The sequence below is a fragment of the Schistocerca nitens genome, chromosome 4 (genome assembly GCF_023898315.1).
Source record: "Schistocerca nitens isolate TAMUIC-IGC-003100 chromosome 4, iqSchNite1.1, whole genome shotgun sequence".
NCBI lineage: Eukaryota > Metazoa > Arthropoda > Insecta > Orthoptera > Acrididae > Schistocerca > Schistocerca nitens.
The window spans coordinates 544,817,109-544,837,344 of record NC_064617.1 but is presented as its reverse complement, the minus strand read 5'-3'; the positions used below and the strand labels follow the sequence as shown (position 1 = coordinate 544,837,344).

Here is a 20,236-nt window from a genome sequence, read left to right as displayed (position 1 = left end):
CACCACCTTGGCGTCAGTCCCTTACTGGGCTCACATTACTCTGTCGAGAATTGGTGTTAGATCGACGCACTTCGGCCTGATCACTACCTTGATGATCTGGGTTTCTCTCTCTCGTATTTATATCGTACTGCTGGTCATTATTCTATCTTTGCCTGTTTCCCTGACGTCTGGAATTTTGTCCTCCGTAATCTTGCCTACCTGAGGGCACTTCTCGGTCATTCCTTCTGTCATTGTTGTTTCTTTGTGTCGCCTAAGTTGTTGCTTCGGCAACTCTTCCGGCCATGAGCCGCTTGTTTTTCAATAATGAGTTTCAGCTCGTAGAGGAGGCTCTTGAACTGTTCTGTACTAGTGTCACATTTTCCAGCGAATTCGTGTTGGCAGTTGCTGGGCAGCTTAGAGAAGCTAAATTTTATAACCTCACTCTCACAGTGTGGTGCATCCAGAAACTGATTTTTCTTTATTAGCCCGTCGAATAGCTTTGTAGATGTATCCCAACGCTTGAAGGTCTCCTGTTTAATGCGATCTCGCGTTTCCTTAGACAAGTATGTCCCGAAAAACGCGTCTGCAAATTACTGATACGATCGGCGCATCGTCGTTACCCCGCGCATTTCTTGTGCTGCCGTTTCCTCTATACGTCCGCAAATGAATTCCTGTTTCGCCTGCAATGATTATGACACTGCAAATGCATGGGTGAATTGCGATGATCAGATTCTGGGGAGGGCCGAACCACCGTTTTCCCGGAAATTTTGAAATTTCAGCACAGATAAGAAGTGCCTGTAGTCAATTACCGGTCCCCCTCTCATGTTTGCATTTAATGCTGTGCCACACATTCTTGTTTGTTCTATCGGTACTAATATTTCGGGACGAGAGATGTGACGAGACAGCCCTGCACTACAATGATGTCCACAGCTCGTGGTCTAGTGGCTAGCGATGCTACCTCTGGGTTCCAGGGTCCGAGGTTCGATTCCCCGCCGGGTTGGGGATTTTCTCTGCCCGGGGACTGGGTGTTAGTATTGTCCTCATCATTACATCATAATCCTCATCATTCGTGACAGTGGCTAGAATGGACTGTGCAAAAAATTGGACTGTGAAAAAAACTGGGACTTTGAATGGGCGCTGATGATCGCGTAGTTGAGCGCCCCAAAAACCAAACATCATCATCACTACAATGATGTTCGAATTCTGCATTCGCCCTGCTAAGTCGGTTGCAGTTATGTATGGATTTGCTGCCTATACCGGTGCGCATGCCTTGCACTTCACTCCCTTGCGCTGATACAACGCACGGCGAGCAGACGGTTAGTTCAAATGGGTCTAAGCACTATGGGACTTAACATCTGAGGTCATCAGTCCCCTAGAACTTAGAACTACTTAAACCTAAATAACCTAAGGACAGCACACACATCCATGCCCTAGGCAGGATTCGAACCTGCGACCGGAGCGGTCGCGCGGTTCCAGACTGAAGCGCCTAGAACCGCTCGGCCACTCCGGCCGGCGCAGGCGGTTAGTAACACAATTCTATGTTCCCCTTCTCTTACAGCGGGATGTGATGTACTCATTGATAATATCGTTGTAGTTGCGCAATACGTTCTTCTACGCTTTGAGTTTTTTGTGTAGCGTTTGCGACCGCATTTTGTCTTTGAGCTCTAAGTGATGCAATTTTTGCCGAATTAAGATGTGCAGTACGCCTCACCATTCTCGCATGTTTACATGCTACAATCGCTAATTTCTTGGCACCTGTTACCTCTACTCCTTCTAAACCCGCCTGCTTCTTTGCAACTAAAAGAGTCTGCTTCGCTTGAAAGATAGTCTGTTCTACTTCTGTTAAGTGTTCATCCATTCTGCTCAGTATATTATTCATCTACTGTGCGTGTTCCTTCACGTCTCTTTCACTCTTCCATTCCACATCTTCAAGTTTCCTTTCTAATTCCTGCATTTCCTGCTGACGTTTCCTTTCCGCTTCCTTCACTCCTTTCAGAATTTAGAAGAGTAAATTAGTCTCCTACTCATGCGGTGTCCCTCCTATTGGTGACACAACATGGGATTCATGTGAACGACTGGACTGACATGGCAGGATTGTCCTATATTCTCTTTCGTCTTTGTCGTTACTTGTGTGGACTCTACCATCCATGTGTCTTTTGTGTTTGACCGTGTCTTCTTCCTAACTCATATTGTGTAATTCGTCCAACCTATCACAATCTATATCTAAATTCTTTCTTTCTCTGCTGTCCATAGCTTCCCGTCCTGTGGTACCATCTATCCCCCAACTCGTTTCTATCCTTGTCCTATATGAAGTCCACCATACTAGGCTAATCTATTTGATTTCGCTTAGTAACATCTTGCTTTGCTCCTTGTAATAATTGACGAAAGCAAAGAAAAAGAACTACTCTTTAAGACAGTTAACAGATAATTAAAAGAAAACAATATTTTTCATAACATACTAAAATTAATCCACAACATGATTGCATGTCCATATCCCCTTCAAAATAGCGACAATGCCATGAGACCGCTGATGATCATCAAAAGAAAATGTAATGTGATGTAGAAACAACACACATGAACAAAAAAATTGAAATAAGCTGGAAAAAACACAATAGTTAGTACATTTGTACAGTTACATAAAAATTGCCATAGAATTTAATATAACTTGGGAACAATAAAATTATGTATATTTAATACAAAAAACTTATTAATTGATTACTGACAGCCTCTTATCATTCACAGGAAAGATCCTGCCAGGGTCGCCATATTATGCAAAGTGCTGGGGTGGAGAAGAGTGTATAACACTTGGATATTGCCCAGTTTGCATGAGAGCTGCTCGTGCACTCAACCCCACCTCCTTTTTAACTACTACTTCAACTTTTGCACAATGGAGAAATGAATGCTAAAAGAATGAAGAAAATGACCCGGGAGATGAGCAATAAAAAGGGTTGAACACACACTGTAATTTAATAAAGCTACTAATCAATAGTTACAAAAACAGAGCAAGAAATGAAATTTATCACCTGACTACCAAATGATAAACAAATTGACTGTCACAAAGAGATTTAATTCATCTAATAATCATGTAAATATGTGGTTCACTGAACAATGCTTTAATAGAACAAGGGCACAAAATAATGGTCTTGAAAATAAGTAGATGGCAGGTTTTTTTAAAGGGGCACTTGCTCCAAAATACTGTAGACGGTAATCTATTATGAATGGGTCAGTCAATAGAGATAATGATAAGCTCCAAATGTGTGACAGAATGACGATTGGAAACGAGAACTATGAGTAAAATCTATATGCAAAATTGTGGGTACTATAGCACCAAAAGGAGACCATACACTGCAGAGGGATCCGAGAAGAATTGCGGGTTCCCATCACACCAGTGCTGCAAATACTTTACTACAAATATCTCAAGCTGTGAATAGACAGCAAACAGCAGTCTGATGGTGCAGCCACTGACTTCTGCGTTGCTGGATTCTCTGATGATCGATGACCATGGAAAATACCCAATGAGATAAATTACAGAAAGAATCAAAACTTCTTTCCGGATCACCGAGACAGTTTTGTTTCAAAATTTGTGCAAGAGTATCTCCAGGAGGAGACACTATTAATACACCTATTCTCCATGGTAGTTCAGAGGAGACTCCCTGCATCTTGTTGTGCACAGCACACTGACACCAAAAAACTAGTACTTTCCAACCCCACAATGCTCGAATGTTGCCAATGATAGGAGGCTGCGGGAAAATGAGCCAATCATCTGTGTTCAGTGTGCTTTGCCAAATCCCACGAAGATGGATAGCAACATTTTTGTACCGATTGTTGTCACTGACGCCAGTCTCTCTGACGTCATATCGCGTCTTCTTGAGTAGTCCAATTTTCTACCCGCACTGTGCTGGACTTGCGAAAGCAGCTGTGAAAACCACCGCCAAAAACAAACAAAATGTATCCCAGACGCTAGGCGCCAGTGCATTGGGCGTTCCATGGCTTCAGACCTCAGGTTCCGAGAGCCACTGAAAACAATACTAACACCTGGCGTCGGCCAAGAGAAGCCCAGACGGCAAACATCAATCAAAAGTTTAACTCTGGATCCAGCAAGTCGTGTTCGCCACCGCTTTACACCTAATACAGTGGCCGAAGACTGTAGCAGATCGGCCGTCCTGAGGATCTGGCTCAAGCTATTGTCCACTCCCCCTCATATCTGGAGAAAAGCCAGCCTGGCCCGACTTTACTCAATGCAGGTGGCCCTCGTCCTGCCCCTGCTCACCCACACAAGAAGAAGAGCAAGCCATGTCCTGACACCAGTTGAAACATCACGAATAAAAATCAGAGTCCTCATCACCAATTTCGTTTACAGCAATGACCTCTCTCAGCTCGCCTCCCTCCCCGCCCCCCCAATGAGACACGCTAACAAAATAATATCAAATAAAAAAATGAGAAAAATGAGAGGACACAGGCCATAAGAGGCTTGTAACCTCTCAACTTCTGCAGTATTCTCTCACCGGGGAGCTTCAAATTTTTACACACGTTTCTCCATTTCTCTCTAATTTGCGCAACATCAGTCCACACTGGCAGTAAATCGTTCAATGATCACAAATTAGAAAGGGGGTTGTTTGGTTTACACGCAGCCATGAGGTAGATCAGGGCCAGCCAATGAGCTTCGTGCAGTGCCGTGATGAAGGCATACATCAGCTAAGACAATTACAATCCCTCTGTGTATGATCTACATGGTGGTACATGGGTAATTTATCGCTAGTGAAGTGACACCCAAGGGCAGAACCGTTCTTATAATGATGTTCTGAAGTCATGACCAGTCTTCTCATGTATATACGATCACATGCTCGAGATGCAATTTTGTAGACACCTGATTTCGAAAATTTATCGATCTTTCGATGTACTGAGGTGTGTAAGATGGAATCGAGTATCTTCAGTGTATGGAAGTCAATTTGTACTTTAGCTTTTCTGAAGGCACATGCGATTCGGTCACAAAATTGACCTAAATACGAAATGGAGGCATATTTAACTCTAACTTAGCACCCGCTACTTCGCTCACCTAGTCTGTGTGGTCTGCACATATTTTTTTGTTTTTATTTAACGACAATTTACGTTGTTCGCAAATTGCAAAACCTTCTAAGCTTTTCGCGCTAATCAAAGCTATGTAAACATTGTCTTTTCCGAATGCACTTCTCATCAGAAAGCGATTCTGATAGTTGGAGTGCAAAGTTTTTGTTAATCATGTCTTTTGCGTTCTTGTGAAGATATCTTCATAGCAACTTTCATCCCCTAACAGATATCTCTTTATACCCAACCGAAAAGTGAAATACCAATTTTTATAAATTTAGCTTTAAAATTTTTTAATGCAACAAAATATTTTCTAAAAAAATTTCATCCTCTATTGCAGTCCCTTAGGGGCTGTATTTCCACAAACACTGAAACACTTCTTTTTATCTCCAACCGAGAAGTCAAATACCATTTGTCATAGATGTAGCCTTAAAAATCTTTTGTAGTAATTATTTATTTTCAAAAAAACTTTCACCCACTTTTTTACCCCCTTACTGGTTGAATTTCTAAAAGTGCTGAAAAACATATTTTTCATTTTCTGACTGAGAAATCAAAAATAAGTATTCATAGTACTGGTTTCAAAATTCCTATAATAGTGACATACTTTCAAAAATCTTTTCATCCCCTAGTTAACTCCCTTAGGAGTGGAATTTTGGACAATCCCTTCTTAAATGATGCCTGTGGTATAAAATCCATACCCTCTGCAAACTCCAAGTTTTTATCCTTAGCGGTTTGGGGCGGGTGATAACAAGTCAGTGAATTGGTCTGACCCTATTTCCAAAAATATGTCCAAAAACAGTGAAACAAGCATTTTTTCATCTGTAATCAAGAAGTCAACCACCAATTTTCAAAGATTTAGCTTTAAAAATGCTGTAAGTAGGCTGTTTATGTTTTCTTATTGGCAACGTTACGTAGCGCTCTGTATGAAAGTCACTGGCTGTGCTGTGTGCAGTCTGTGGCTAGTTTGCATTGTTGTCTGCCATTGTAGTGTTGGGCAGCAGCAGCTGGATGTGAACAGCGCGTAGCGTTGCGCAGTTGGAGGTGAGCCGCCAGCAGTGGTGGATGTGGGGAGAGAGATGGCGGAGTTTGGAAATTTGTAAGACTGGATGTCATGATCTGTTATGTATTTTATGATTTTTCAACACTATTAAGGTAAATACATTGTTTGTTCTCTACTAAAATCTTTCATTTCCTAACTATGCCTATCGGTAGTTAGTGCCTTCCGTAGTTTGAATCTTTTATTTAGCTGGCAGTAGCGGCGCTCGCTGTTTTGCAGTAGTTCGAGTAACGAAGATTTTTGGTGAGGTAAGTGATTTGTGAAAGGTATAGGTTAATGTTAGTCAGGGCCATTCTTTTGTAGGGATTTTTGAAAGTCAGATTGCGTTGCGCTAAAAATATTGTGTGTCAGTTTAAGCACAGTCCTGTATAAATGTTAAAAGGGGACGTTTCAATGCTTGTACAAAGAACTACTATCGTAAAACGTTTCACTCCATATTCACCCCCTTGGAGATTTAATTTTCAAAAACAGTGACATGCATATGTTTCATTTCTAACAGAGAAGCCAAACACAAATTTTCATCGATTTATATTAAAAAATGCTTGCACAGTGAAATATTTCTTAAAGACTGTCATCCCCTGTTTCACCCCCACAGAGGTTAAATTTCCAAAAACAGTGGAACAAATATTTTTTCATCTCTGACTGAGAAGCCAAACACCACTTTTCAAAGATTTAACTTTAAAAATTCTTTCGCAATGAAATATTTTCGTAAAACGTTTCACTCTCTATTTCACCCCCTTGGAGGTTGAATTTCCAAAAACAGTGACATGCATATGTCTTATTTTTAACAGTGAAGCCAAACACAATTTTTCATAGATTCATCTTCAAAAATGCTTGCACAATTAAATATTTCCATGAAAACTTCCATCCCCCATTTCACTCCCACAGGGTTGCAGTTTCTTGTCCATTGGAAAATTTATGTAAAGGCTGGTGATGTTTAGTGAAACAATAAAAAACTTCTGAGCGATGGTGGTGTCCCTGAGAAGCATTACTATATCACAGCCTTTTTTTACAGTCCAAAATTCAGTGAACGTAACTGCAGCTTTCAACTTTGCATGGCACAAACTGCTGACAAAGTAATTAGACCCTTGACAACCGTTCACAGCTGGACGAAAATGGCGTTTCATTTTATGTAACTTAATCTGTGAACAGAGGCAGGGAACTTCAGGGTTCAATGGGATCTGTCTCCTTTATAGCATTATCTGAAGAAAACAGGAAATCAGAGATTTATATTGACAAGGCATGCCACGCCTTTACTAACACATGGACCATTTGATTGACTATTCCACTTACATTTGATTTCCATGTTTGGAGATGTGAGAAACATGTGCTCCTGATGATTAGATTATTTCTAGCAGCAAACTAACATAACATTTCTCGATTATCGTTGCTTTCGTCATGTAATGTGTATCTCCCAGATACTCTTCCATATTCGCTTCGCTCAACCTGTGCATTAAAATCTCCCATAACAAAGAAGAGATCATACTTTTGTACTTTACTGCATGCCCTTTCTAAATCTTCATATAACTTTTCGTTTGTTTCTTCTTCTGCTTCCTCTGTTGGTGTGTATGCTGTTATTATCGTTACATTTCTGAATTTCCCTTTCATGCTCAGTCTACTAAGTCTTTCATTTACGGGTTCAAATTCCAAAACAATTTTACCAACCTCCTTCGTTATTATGACTCTCGTTCCAGCTTGTCCTGTTCTCCTGTCTGGTCCACTAAACAATAGAGAATACTGGGGCATATCTAATGGCCCTTGTCCTTGCCATCTTATTTCCCTTAGTGCTACAGTGTTGTACTTGAACTTCATGATCTCATCAGCTATTTCTTTCACTTTTCCAGGTTTCAATATTGTTCGTACATTCCATGTAACTATTGCCAAATCCATCATCTGAAGCTCTTTTTGAGGTTCTGTAATATGTTATTTTCAAAGTGTGAGGTTATTGGCCCCATGCCCAATCCCCATCTTGGATGACCTGCTTTTCTTTAGGGTGTACCCCCCTAGGGAGGTTGGCTTCTCTATGCCTACAGAGCCCCCCCCCCCCTCGCCCTATGTTGTGGGACACACTTTGTCTGGCTCCTCTGTTAAGACTAGTCCAGCTTGGGTGACCCTGCCAGTAGCTTCACTACTGCCGGCATAGTTCTTGGCATGCAAACCCTCCCACCTGGCACTGAAGGTGCCTATGATACGGTAGTGTCCTTTGGGAGGGACTGTCCTTTTTTGCACTTTTTTTATGTCCTCTAGCAATCCAAAGTGATGCGGATCTCGAACTGTACAGCAATATTTCAGAAGAGGGCAGACAAGCAAAATGCAAGCAGTCTCTTAATTACCCTGTTGCTTTTTCTAAGTGTTCTTCCAATGAATGACAGTCTTTGGTTTGCTTTCCACACAATATTATCCGTATGATCGTTAAATTTAATTTATTCATAATTTGTACATTGTTGATAAATGTTGTGTGGTAAACTTTCCTCTTAACTGAGATGTGAAAGAACAGGAAAATCGTCGCCCAGACATTTCAAAACATTATCCTTTATTTGATTGACAAAATATATGCATAGGAAGGCATCAAATAATACTTATAAGGCTATACATAGAGACATTTTGCTTTAAGGCCAATTCACTCTGGTTGTCATGTCACCCTCAGGTCAGAGTGTATTCACACTGTCTGTCACGTCATGTCACATCAATTCGCTTAGACAAGTACCAAATGGTGAAAGTGATGTTATGAGTTATCATCCAGATACAAACTGCACAATTAAACTCAACACATTATTTCTAATGACATGTAGTGTGGCATACATCTAACATAGTAAAAGAAAAAAAGTTCTATTAAGCGCTATCAGTATTAACCATACAGTCCCCATTAACAACTGAGGAAAAGTAAAAAGATAAGAAGCAAAGAAAAGTTCACCGCACGGAAGGTCTGCGCCCAGCAAAGGGCAGTCGGTTGCCAGCGCTCCTTGCGGCTGACTCATGAACTGAGGTGACTTTTTGAAATCAGCTAATCGCTAGCTGTCAGGAGCGAAACGATCGCGAACTGCTGCAGTCTCTACAAAACAACATTTCAAAACATCGAATTTTTTTGCTAGTGAAAATATATACTTACGAACACACCATTGTAAAGGAGTAAATAGAGCAGGTTTACCTTAACCATTATGTTTTTTCCTTACGTAACTAATAGTGTCAGTATTTTTATGCTTCATTATAGCTGAATTTTTCACTGAAGATGTTATGTAATAAATCTGCTTCATAATCGTATATGGTGTGGGCATCAGCTCTTTCCTGTTACTGTAAAACCTAAATGATTTTTCGATTTCGGATATATAACCTTGTATGTGCAAGAGCATTCAGTGGAAAAAAAATATCCAAATTGTCATGAGACATCTGCAATTTGCCACGGAAAATAAATAATAAAATTAAAATAAAGAAGCCATAAAAGCGCAATATCCACTAATATTTTATGCGCGAGCGTGACGAAATGGGTTTACTTACAATGTTAACAGACGACACTGTCAAAACTTTCGTACCGATAAACTTTTAAGTGACTTGACGTGAAGGTCCGTTGACAGCCTGTGTGAAAGTCGCCATCTGAATTGCGTTGTGGCATGTTCTAACGTAAAGTGACAATGACGGGAAGGCCATTGTGAATTGGCCTTTATCCATTGTGTTTGGTTTTCTTTGTGATTGGCAAATTACGCTTAAAACAACAGTATTTTCAGTAGAGCCGACATTTTCACTGTTAAAACAAGTTAGCTAATGAAAATTATTTCCTCATTTTATGTTCTTAGTTACATGCAGCGTACGCTTTTTCCTTGTCCAGTTTTCTGGTCGCTTTTGCAGAGGAAAACATATAGGAGAAATAGTCAGGCCTTCACCTCAAATCTTCGCAAGGCGTCATAAAAATGAAACAAACTATAAAATAAACGTTAAGAAGATACGAAACAACAACAAAATCAAACGAAAAATTCTGAACAACTAAATCTACTACTGTTACAGGAGTAATCAAGCCATAGTCAGGCTGAGAATAGGTTACCCACTGATGTTAGCATATGACGACACGCCCCCTCCTGAATAAAGGCAAAGCAGTTTCTTCGCGAGTATCGTTGTCGTCAACATTTTTCCAGTCCCGTTCCGTTGTCGTTGTGTGATACAGGCTGTACGAATGCTGCCATTTGAAATGCATCGTGGAATGTTCTGACTTTGCCTTTCGTGATGTCCAGTACGAATCGACTTTTTTTCATCTCCTTCATTCGAAAAATGATACCAATTACCAACAGTAACAACTTTTAACAAGCAAATGGAGAGGACCGGTGAGCTGTTGGTATCGCACTCGTGGAAATAAACAAAATAGAATGCCCTTCGAAATTTGATGTGAGAAAGTTGAGGAGGTATTACAAAGTTGCGATGAATCTCGGTTTGAAAAATAAGCCCGGCTCCGCTTCATAAGAAAATCTTCGGAATTGAACTGGGGAATATGGAAACTATTATGGAAGAACAAAAAGAGGCTGACGGATTCAAGAAATACAGTGTCATAGATAGCCAGTTACACACTTACTCTTCATCTGCCTGTACTCATTCTTTTGTGTACAAGAGATAACATCTGCGTTATGCAAGAATGATAGAGCTACTTTTTTGAAATAAAAGAAAATGACATCTTCATTGGAGGGCATTCTCAGTTCAGGAAGTAAAGAACGCAGCACTCGTGGCGTGTAGATTAGCGGACGGCATTTATAGGTGAGTCGTTTAGTGTATGTAATCGTCTAATCGACCATGAGCAACAGATAACATATGATCGGAACTGTCAGACAACATGCAATAGCCTCCTACAATGATGTGGTTGAGATCTTGGTTAAGAGTCCTCGGGTAAAGTGCATTTTATTATTACAAAGTGCGCAGTTTGTGCAGAAGAAATCGTGTTCGAGAAAGTGTAAGACTACGTATTTACAGAAGCCGAGAGACACTCCAGTTTCGTTTAAGGCCTGACTAGTTTCTTTAAAATAACAGTCTCGGATAACATTTTCGAAACAGGCAGTGGTCGAAATTTGGTGTATGTGCCCCCTCATCGTCATGTACTTATTAGCCTAACATTAAGTACTTTCTGTTTTGAGGAGAGTAGTTAAGCAGAGAAGAACGCGAGATATTTTAAAAGGAGGAAGCAATGGAATGAGATGAAAGGAGAAGTATTTTAACGACGTTGCTCTCCGAATGTGCCATAGAAGCAGAGGGTTGCAGAATTTTGTTGTATCCTAATACAGCAAATAAAATTAGAGTGATTATGCACGTTTGTAAAAGTGCATAGTATTTGGCACATGAGTTTACAGAAATACTTCATTGTTTGCTGAAATAAACCGAGGATTATTGCAAATCAAGATCTGCTCTAAATACCAACAGACAGTTCAGTAATGCCTTATAGCCTTTTTGCTGGTGTATGTTTTTCACGCTATTGGTTTTTATTTTCTTGGTTGTATGCAAGTGTCATTCTTCAACTTATATTTTCTTTAAGTGTGATATACACAACTAGATTAACGTTCATACGAGTATAGTCACGAAATTGGAGTCTTGCAGCATTTAATTCCATTTACTTTCATGTGACAGTAAAAAAGTTTTTTCAAATACCAGTTTTTGTATGTCATATTTCATGAAACTTTTAAGCGTGAGCAAGCAATCTAAATATTTAAATAATTTTTTTTATCAAAAATATACTTAATGTGACCAAGATAGCGACATAGTTGACTGGTTTCAACTAATTAGAAGTCTTCATCAGAACACTTAAAAACCAAAAAGACAGATAAAATTTTTAAAAAATCCAGGAGCATAGTCCTGTTTGTGTAAGCTCTACACAGAAGCAGGAATGGCACTTTGTATTATGGGGCCTAGATGTACATATCATGGCTGTGAAATAGGTTCATAGGTGAAACTCAGTTTTTCAGAATTACACATCACACGGTATGTAAAATTTCTTGGTGCCCAACTGGATGAGAAACTAATATCATGAATGTATTGATAAGATAATGCAAAGCTCTTCACTATGCTGTGAACTGAGAAACCTCTTTCATGTGGTTAGTTGGTAAAACTGTTAGCAAAATTTGTGGACTCACCTTTTTGTCATATGAAGTTAATGTGAATTTGCAGAAATCAGGGATGGGGTGATACCAAAATGACGAGCCACTGCTTGGGGCACCAAGCTGATGGCGGTGCCACAACTGTAAGATTAATTCCAATACAGGACCTGTCAGCTGGTAGTGGCATCTTCATGGACCCTGCTGAGAGAGGCAAGTCATGAAAACTGACATGGGTGAAAGTTAGCGAGGCAAAGGGGGAAGGGGGTACCAAATGATAAGTCGTTTGTGTGAAAAATGCTCTCAAACCAGCTCTGACAGTATGTGTGTTAAGAAAAGACAATCTTGCAGGGGCCTCAATAGTAATAGTCAAATCATTACACTCACATGAGAGATAATACAAGTAGGCTACTATTTAATAGTGTTTACAGCCAATAAAAAGTATTTTTTTATGCTGTGTTGTACATAGAATCTGTTTTTGAAACAGGCTGCCTGTGAATGGTAAGGGGATCATTGGATAAATATACTACTAATAGGCCCTACTGATACTGTGATGTAGAGACTGGCAAATTCAAGTTTCTAATGTATGAAATGATTAGTATAATAAATCTTTATTCATATGGTGCATTGATAAATATTTTCCATCAGTATTATAAGAACAGTGTCATAAATGAAACATATGTGGGTAATAGACAAATAACTTATCGATATTATGTATGGTGAAATAACATCTTTTTCAAAGTGAAATTTTTTCTGTTCACATTCTTATTTTGCACTGACTGAATGTTTGGGACTGTAACAAGAACCATTGGATAATTTGTGTTCCTTACTTGTTTTGTTTGTTACTACAGAGTGACTCCCCATAAACAACTTTTTTAAAAGTATTTGAGGTTAATCATCTAACTTTGGCTTTTCAGTGGTTTGCTCATACTGCTTAAGTCAAATGATAAGGTGGTTCCTTTGAAAAGGAGATTAATTTCCTTTTTCAGTCTGTTGTGCTCCATTTCTAGTGACCTCCATGTCAATGAACTGTTAAATCCTAATCTTCTTTTCTTTCTTCATTTGGACTGTGTAAAAACTGGGACTTTGTACAGGCACTGATGACCGCACAGTTGAGCACCCCACAAACCAAACATCTTTCTTCCTTTGAATTTTTAAGATGGCTGTATTTTTTTCTGTTATGCCAGAGTAAATGTGCTTGCTACTGCAGTAAATATATAATAAATATAGCCCATCATATCGGATAAGCATAGTATGTGGAAGAGCGGTAACAGAGCACCAGCTGTCAGTGGCACAGAAAGAAGTTCAATATGCAGCTACAAAAATTTTTGATCATTTACCCAATAACATAAAATGTCTTGTCAGGTAGCAAATCAAGTTTTAAGTCTAACCTGAAGTCATTTCTCCTGGGTAACTCATATTCCATGGACAAATTTCTTTGTAAAAACTGTTACCCTGCACAATAAGAATAATAATAACAAAATTGTTTTTAAGTGAAGTTCCATAAGTAGGACTAAAAAATGTGCTCATTAATGTTTACACTAAACATGCATACAGGGTGTAACAAAAAGGTACGGCCAAACTTTCAGGAAACATTCCTCACACACAAATAAAGAAACGATGTTATATGGATATGTGTCCGGAAACGCTTAATTTCCATGTTAGAGCTCATTTTAGTTTCGTCAGTATGTTCTTCCACCTACGTTCAATGGAGCACGTTATCACGATTTCATACGGGATACTCTACCTGTACTGCTAGAACATGTGCCTTTAAAAGTACGACATAACATGTGGTTCATGCACGATGGAGCTCCTGCACATTTCAGTCGAAGTGTTCGTACGCTTCTCAACAACAGATTCGGTGACCGATGGATTGGTAGAGGCGGACCAATTCCATGGCCTCCACGCTCTCCTGACCTCAACCCTCTTGACTTTCATTTATGGGGGCATTTGAAAGCTCTTGTCTACGCAAACCCTGTACCAAATGTAGAGACTCTTCCTGCTCGTATTGTGGACGGCTGTGATACAATACGCCGTTCTCCAGGGCTGCATCAGCGCAACAGGGATTCCATGCGACGGAGTGTGTATGCATGTATCCTCTAACGGAGGACATTTTGAACATTTCCTGTAACAGTGTTTGAAGTCACGCTGGTACATTCTGTTGCTGTCTGTTTCCATTCCATGATTAATGTGATTTGAAGAGAAGTAATAAAATGAGCTCTAACATGGAAAGTAAGCCTTTCCGGACACATGTCCACATAACATATTTTCTTTCTGTGTGTGTGTGAGGAATGTTTCCTGAAAGTTTGGCCGTACCTTTTTGTAACACCCTGTACATGTTCTGTAAACTGACTTGCTCCACATCATTTCAATAAAAAAAAGCTTTCAAATAATCTGTGGAACATGTAACTACAAACTAGCATCTGGTGTTCAGTTTTAGAATGTAGTGAATTTGTGAAATTCAGAAACTCTGTTTCACAGCGTCAGTATTTTAATCAATTGATTTAGTTGGAAATCCTGCAGACCAGTAGCTGTTATATACCAGTGTTTGTGAAAATTGCTACAATGAGGAAGAATGTCCAAATTTGGAGAATGTGTACAGTAGTCTAATAGAAATAATTTTGATTATGATTGTAGAAAGACAGCAGGCATATAGTTCCAGAAGTGCCTTGTCTCATTTCATTGTTAACATCAGTGTTATACCAAGCTCAGGAATTAAAGTGCTGTCTACTGAAGTATAAACATGATAGCAGGCCCTAGTATGTGTTGTTATCAGAAGGTACAAAATAAGCAAATGAGGGAGTCTGAATGAGGGAGAATGATTGATCTTTGAAGCATTGGTTTATTCTGCAGTGACACTGCTGGTTATAGATGGGTTTCTGCTACAACAGTGATGTGTGTGTGTTACTGAGGAAGTTACATGCATGGTTAAGTGAGTATGGGGTATACAATACAGCCAGAGCAGGTGATGAGTATCATAATTGGCTTCCAATTCTTGTAGATTATATTGGCTGAATTAATGCTGTTGCTGATTCACTGTGTGCCAAAGTTTAGTGTTTCCCAGTGAATTCTACTTCACACTGCCCTGTTGTGATGGCCACGTTTTTGCTGACCACAGTCTTGGTGATTGTGTTATTTTATTGCATGGTGGCCAGACACTATGTCATGATTTGTTATGTTATTGTATACATCATGCTATCTTGACTCCTAGATATTGATGGAAACTGAAACCTCAGTGAGGTTTCAGGGCTCGAAGTAGTTTCTTTCCTTCAGGCTACAAGCTTTACATCAGCAAGACAGTGCACATCATATGTGAAACAAATTTCCAACTCTACTTCAGCTTCCCTACTAGTTCACCTGATGTGTTATATGATGAACAAGCCTGGGATGTGATAGCTCAGCAATTTGATCATCACTGTCCCTTAGCAATAACTTCTAAAACTGTGTGGATTCACCTAGAAATTAACTGGAGTTAGATTCCACAGGAAGATATCCAGGCTCTGTTTTAGTCCATGCAGCTGTGTTTACTGGCTCAGATTGCAACATATGGGGAGTGTCACATCACACTGTATTCTTAGAGATCATGTAGTGCTGTAAATCTAGTAATCAGTATAGTACCATTTTCAGTATAATGAAATAATTATTACTGAATTATATATACAGAATTTAGATTATAACATAATTACAACGTTGTGCATTTCGTAATTATGCCGTTGGGTTCGGTTGTTTGGGGGAAGAGACCAAACTGCGAGGTCATCAGTGTCATAGGATTAGGGAAGGACAGGGAAGGAAGTCAGCCGTGCCCTTTCAAAGGAACCATCCCGGCATTTGCCTGGGAAGATTTAGGGAAATCACGGGAAACCTAAATCAGGATGGCCGGATGCAGGATTGAACTGTCGTCCTCCCGAATGCGAGTCCAGTGTGCTAACCACTGCGCCACCCCGCTCGGTAATTATGCTATTGGTTATTACAAAATTACACTACTCGTGAAGATAAAGCAAAATCGTGACGTAAAAAACAAATTTAACACAGTAACATTAATTCACACACACAGCCAGAACTAACAGCCTCCATTTTCGTTATTAATATAAGGGAGGCAGTACTACATAATTCTTTTTGAATCGTTGGATAAATATGTGACTGTGATAGAACCACACACTTGCAACACAATTTACTGTATATTTAACTTTGATTATGTGCCACTTTACTTTATGGAGTTCAGGGAACACATTTCTCAGGTAATAGTTAACAATATTGTTGCTGAGTAAATTATTAATTAAAATTCTGAACATTAGATTTAATATCGATTGAAATGTTGACAAGCCCAGGATGGAACAACACCAATATTATGAAAAGGATAGATCACTACATGCCATACAAAAGAGATGTAGAGTTGCGGACAGGCACAACAAGAAGACTGATGTATTTTGTAGCTTCCTGCCAAAAGGCCTTCTTTGGAGGTAGGAAATGCATACACATTCACAGAAGCACAATTCACATACACATGACAACTATCTCTGGTTGCTGTGGGCAGAGACAGGGGTCATGTGTGAGCGAGTTGTGCTTGTGTGTGTGTGTGTGTGTGTGTGTGTGTGTGTGTGTGTGTGTGTGTGTGTTTTTTTTTTCCCCCCCTTCTTCAGAAGAAGGCATTTTGGCCAAAAGCCAAGATGTATAGTTGTCTTTTCACTGCGCCTTAATCTAACTTTCAGCAGCTTTCACAGTATGAATGTCATTAGGGCCTATCTTGGTAATTGTTCAGCAAAGAAAGTTTCTGTCACCACTCCACTGCACACAAATTAACCCTCATTGTTAAAATTAGTGCTTATAATTTGATGGACTTTCATAATTTCCAACCACTGGATTTGATTGGTTGCTTGGACTCAACTGTAGCTTCCTTTCATCAGCTTATGGTGTCAACAATGCACAGACCAGCACTTCATTACCGTTTACTTTGAGCAAACAGCTACTGATAGCTAAAACAAGTCTTACAATCTATGTCTCACTTTCTTGACCGACAATGAAAGCCCTGCTTACACACAGCACAAAAAATTATAAATTTACATAATCCAGCATGTAGTCACTACACACTCTTACAAGTGAAATTCAAAACAATAAAAGTGGAAAATTTTGAATTGTTGTGATCTACTAACAAGCAAACACTTGTCTCCTGTAACAGACACTGTGAATAAACAAGTTTTTTTTAAATAATTAAAAACTTTCTGACAGCTCAAATGGTGCCTTGCAAAGTCAGATAGGGGGCAGAAATTTTTTGCGTAGTTAACTGAAAGAGGTTTGTGTTTTACATAAAAAGTATGGAGGTAGAATTACATTATGGTTATCAGTGCAAAAATTTCTATATATTTAAGCACTTCTCGTTTAATGAAGCCAAGTGCACCCCATTCCAGGCCTTTCCATCCTATGAGATTTGGAAGTGCTCACTAAGAACTGAATACAAGAACTTCACACCTGTAGCCAGGGATAGAGAATGGGGGCAGCCTGTACATAGTTAACATGAGATGTTGGAAATGTCAGTTATCAACAGAAAAATTACATGTGGAATGCAGTCTGGGGTTCTTTTAAAAATGTTACAACTCTTACTTCACAAATGCCAAAGCAAAGGGAAGCATTTAATTTTTTTTATAGAATACAGGCTTATTCATAAGTACCTCCAGGGTTTAAGAAGACAACTGCATGACTAAAAGACATTCAGAGCTCTTGTAAAGAGAAGTGTTTAATTGAGTAATTACAATTAATTAAGGCAATACTATATCACAAATAAGTGAATTAATACCTTTTGTAAGCTATCAATTGAAGGTTTCACATATTTTGTGTAATTTTTGGAAAATAAAACATTTTGTAGGTGCGAATTTTGGACTAGGTTTTGTTTGTGTTATCGTACATTGTATATTACATGATTATTTCAATATGGTACAGTTTGTGTTGTTAGTATATCCATACATGTTGTCCATTTGATCCTCTAGTAAGTAGCCAAAGTGAAAAGTTTAGAAATAAGTGAAAAGTTTGTATGGTGTAGACCCAGTTCTTGCTTTGCTTTTGTTTTGTCGCATAAATTATACAAGTTAAGTTGTTTCTATTTTTGCAGACGTTTTGGATTAGTATCCGGACTTTAGGCCTAAACTTTCTTAGAACTTCAATATATTAATTGAGTAGTAAACGAACTTATTCTTGTTTAATTTAGACTAAAGCTAAAATTTGTTGCCATGAGTGAGAAGTGTATGACTTACTGTAGGATTTTTAGTTCCGGGTGTGATGCGAGGGTTGTTGCAGTTTCTATCATGTGGGTGACTAGGGGCATGGGAATTGGGGAAGTAAACAAGGCTGATTGGTTGTGTAGGATTTGCTATAGAGACAAGAAGGTAGTGGAAAAGGAGGAGAAGATTGCTGCTCTTCAGGTGGAACTAGATAAGGCAAAGTAATATCTGGAAAGGTTAAGGGGGAAGAAGGGAAAAGAGGTGGGAAGTCACAACAGGCTATATGAGAAATAGGAATAGGACTTTCTCAGGCAGTGTTGTTGTCAATGTGGAAAACTAGTTTGATCTGTTGTCACAGTTGGAAACTGACGAGTCACAAGTAGATGTAGAAGTCGACAGGACACAACAAACTTTCAAAAAGTGTTTGAGAAGTAAGAAGTCAGAAAAAATTGTGAAGAAGAATAAGAAGAAAGTTTTGTTGCTAGGTAGTTCACATGCTAGATGTGTTGGCCAACGTTTGCAGGATGAACTAGGGTCATGTGACCAGGTCACAGGTTTTTTTTTAAACGTATTGCAAGCCTGGGTCAGGTGATAGAAGATGTAGGTTCTTTCTGCATAGACTTCACAAAGGAAGACACCATGGTTATAGTGGGCAGGACGGGCAGCAGCATAGACAGAGAGCCTAATTATTCAGTTGAGGGTGACCTGATAAAGATAGCTTCAACAGAGAGATATACTGGTGTTGGACTTGTATCAGTTCTGAGGCACCATGACCAGCCTCATTTAAAATCTTCTGTTAGGAGAGTTAATTTACAGGCAGAATGGCTGCTTGGATCAGGTGTCAGTTCTCATATCGGTGTGGTTCCTGTGGACTCTCTCAGCAGGTGGAACTATACCAGGCATGGCCTTCACTTAAACAGAAATGGGAAGGCAAAACTGTCTTTGCTAATAGCAAATAACTTAAGGGGAGGGGTCTGTCACAAGTGGTAAAGTACCAGTGGTTACAAGTGACAGAACAGCAGTTTTTTAAGGGTTTGGAGGGCAGAAACAAAAGATGTTCGTAGACGTGCTGAAAACGACATTCACATTGACAAAACAGGATTGACAAAACAGGCAACCAAGAACCAAATTTTAATGTTCACAATTCATGCAGACAGCCTTTGATTGGAACTGGAGGTGTTAAAAAATTGACAGAAAAATTAGGTTCATCTAGTTGAGATTCAGGTAGTACACAAAATCAGTTACCCTTATTGCATTAAAATATCTGAGGATGAGGGATGTTGAATTAGTTGAGTGAACCAGTTGATACAAGCTGCCTCTCTGAACCTCAGCTGACCACAGGTTATGTTACAGGACTCAAGTTAGCTTCTTACTTCTGTGGAGAAAATAAGGAGAAAGGAGGAGTTGCCACATTTGTCAGAAACTGTTTTGATTTCAAGAATATTTATATTAATAAATTTCGCTCAGAGCAGCACTTACAAGCTTATGCAACAGAAGTACTATTTCACAAGTCCTTTTAATTGTAAGTATATACAGAGCACCTTCAGGGAACTTTAACTTCATAAAAAATCTGCTCCAGTCCGGAATCCCTGAACCATTACACCAACAACCTGAAAACAGCTTTCGCATCCCACAACTACGCTCCCGACCTGGTACAGAAGCAAATAACCAGAGCCACTTCCTCATCCCCTCAAACCCAGAACCTCCCACAGAAGAACCCCAAAAGTGCCCCGCTTGTGATAGGATACTTTCCGGGACTGGATCAGACTCTGAATGTGGCTCTCCAGCAGGGATACGACTTCCTCAAATCCTTCCCTGAAATGAGATCCATCCTTCATGAAATCCTCCCCACTCCACCAAGA

At 39.4% G+C, this 20,236-nt stretch overlaps 1 protein-coding gene across 1 annotated transcript in view; it reads left to right on the top strand.

The window, feature by feature from the left end:
- The first annotated feature begins 10,234 nt into the window (after positions 1–10,234).
- LOC126253558 (cytochrome P450 9e2-like) overlaps positions 10,235–20,236 on the top strand; it is a 147,857-nt gene continuing 137,855 nt past the window's right edge. Inside the window, exon 1 of the mRNA XM_049954966.1 lies at positions 10,235–10,837. The gene's annotated coding sequence lies outside the window, so the exon portion shown is untranslated. The remainder of the gene's footprint in view (positions 10,838–20,236) is intronic.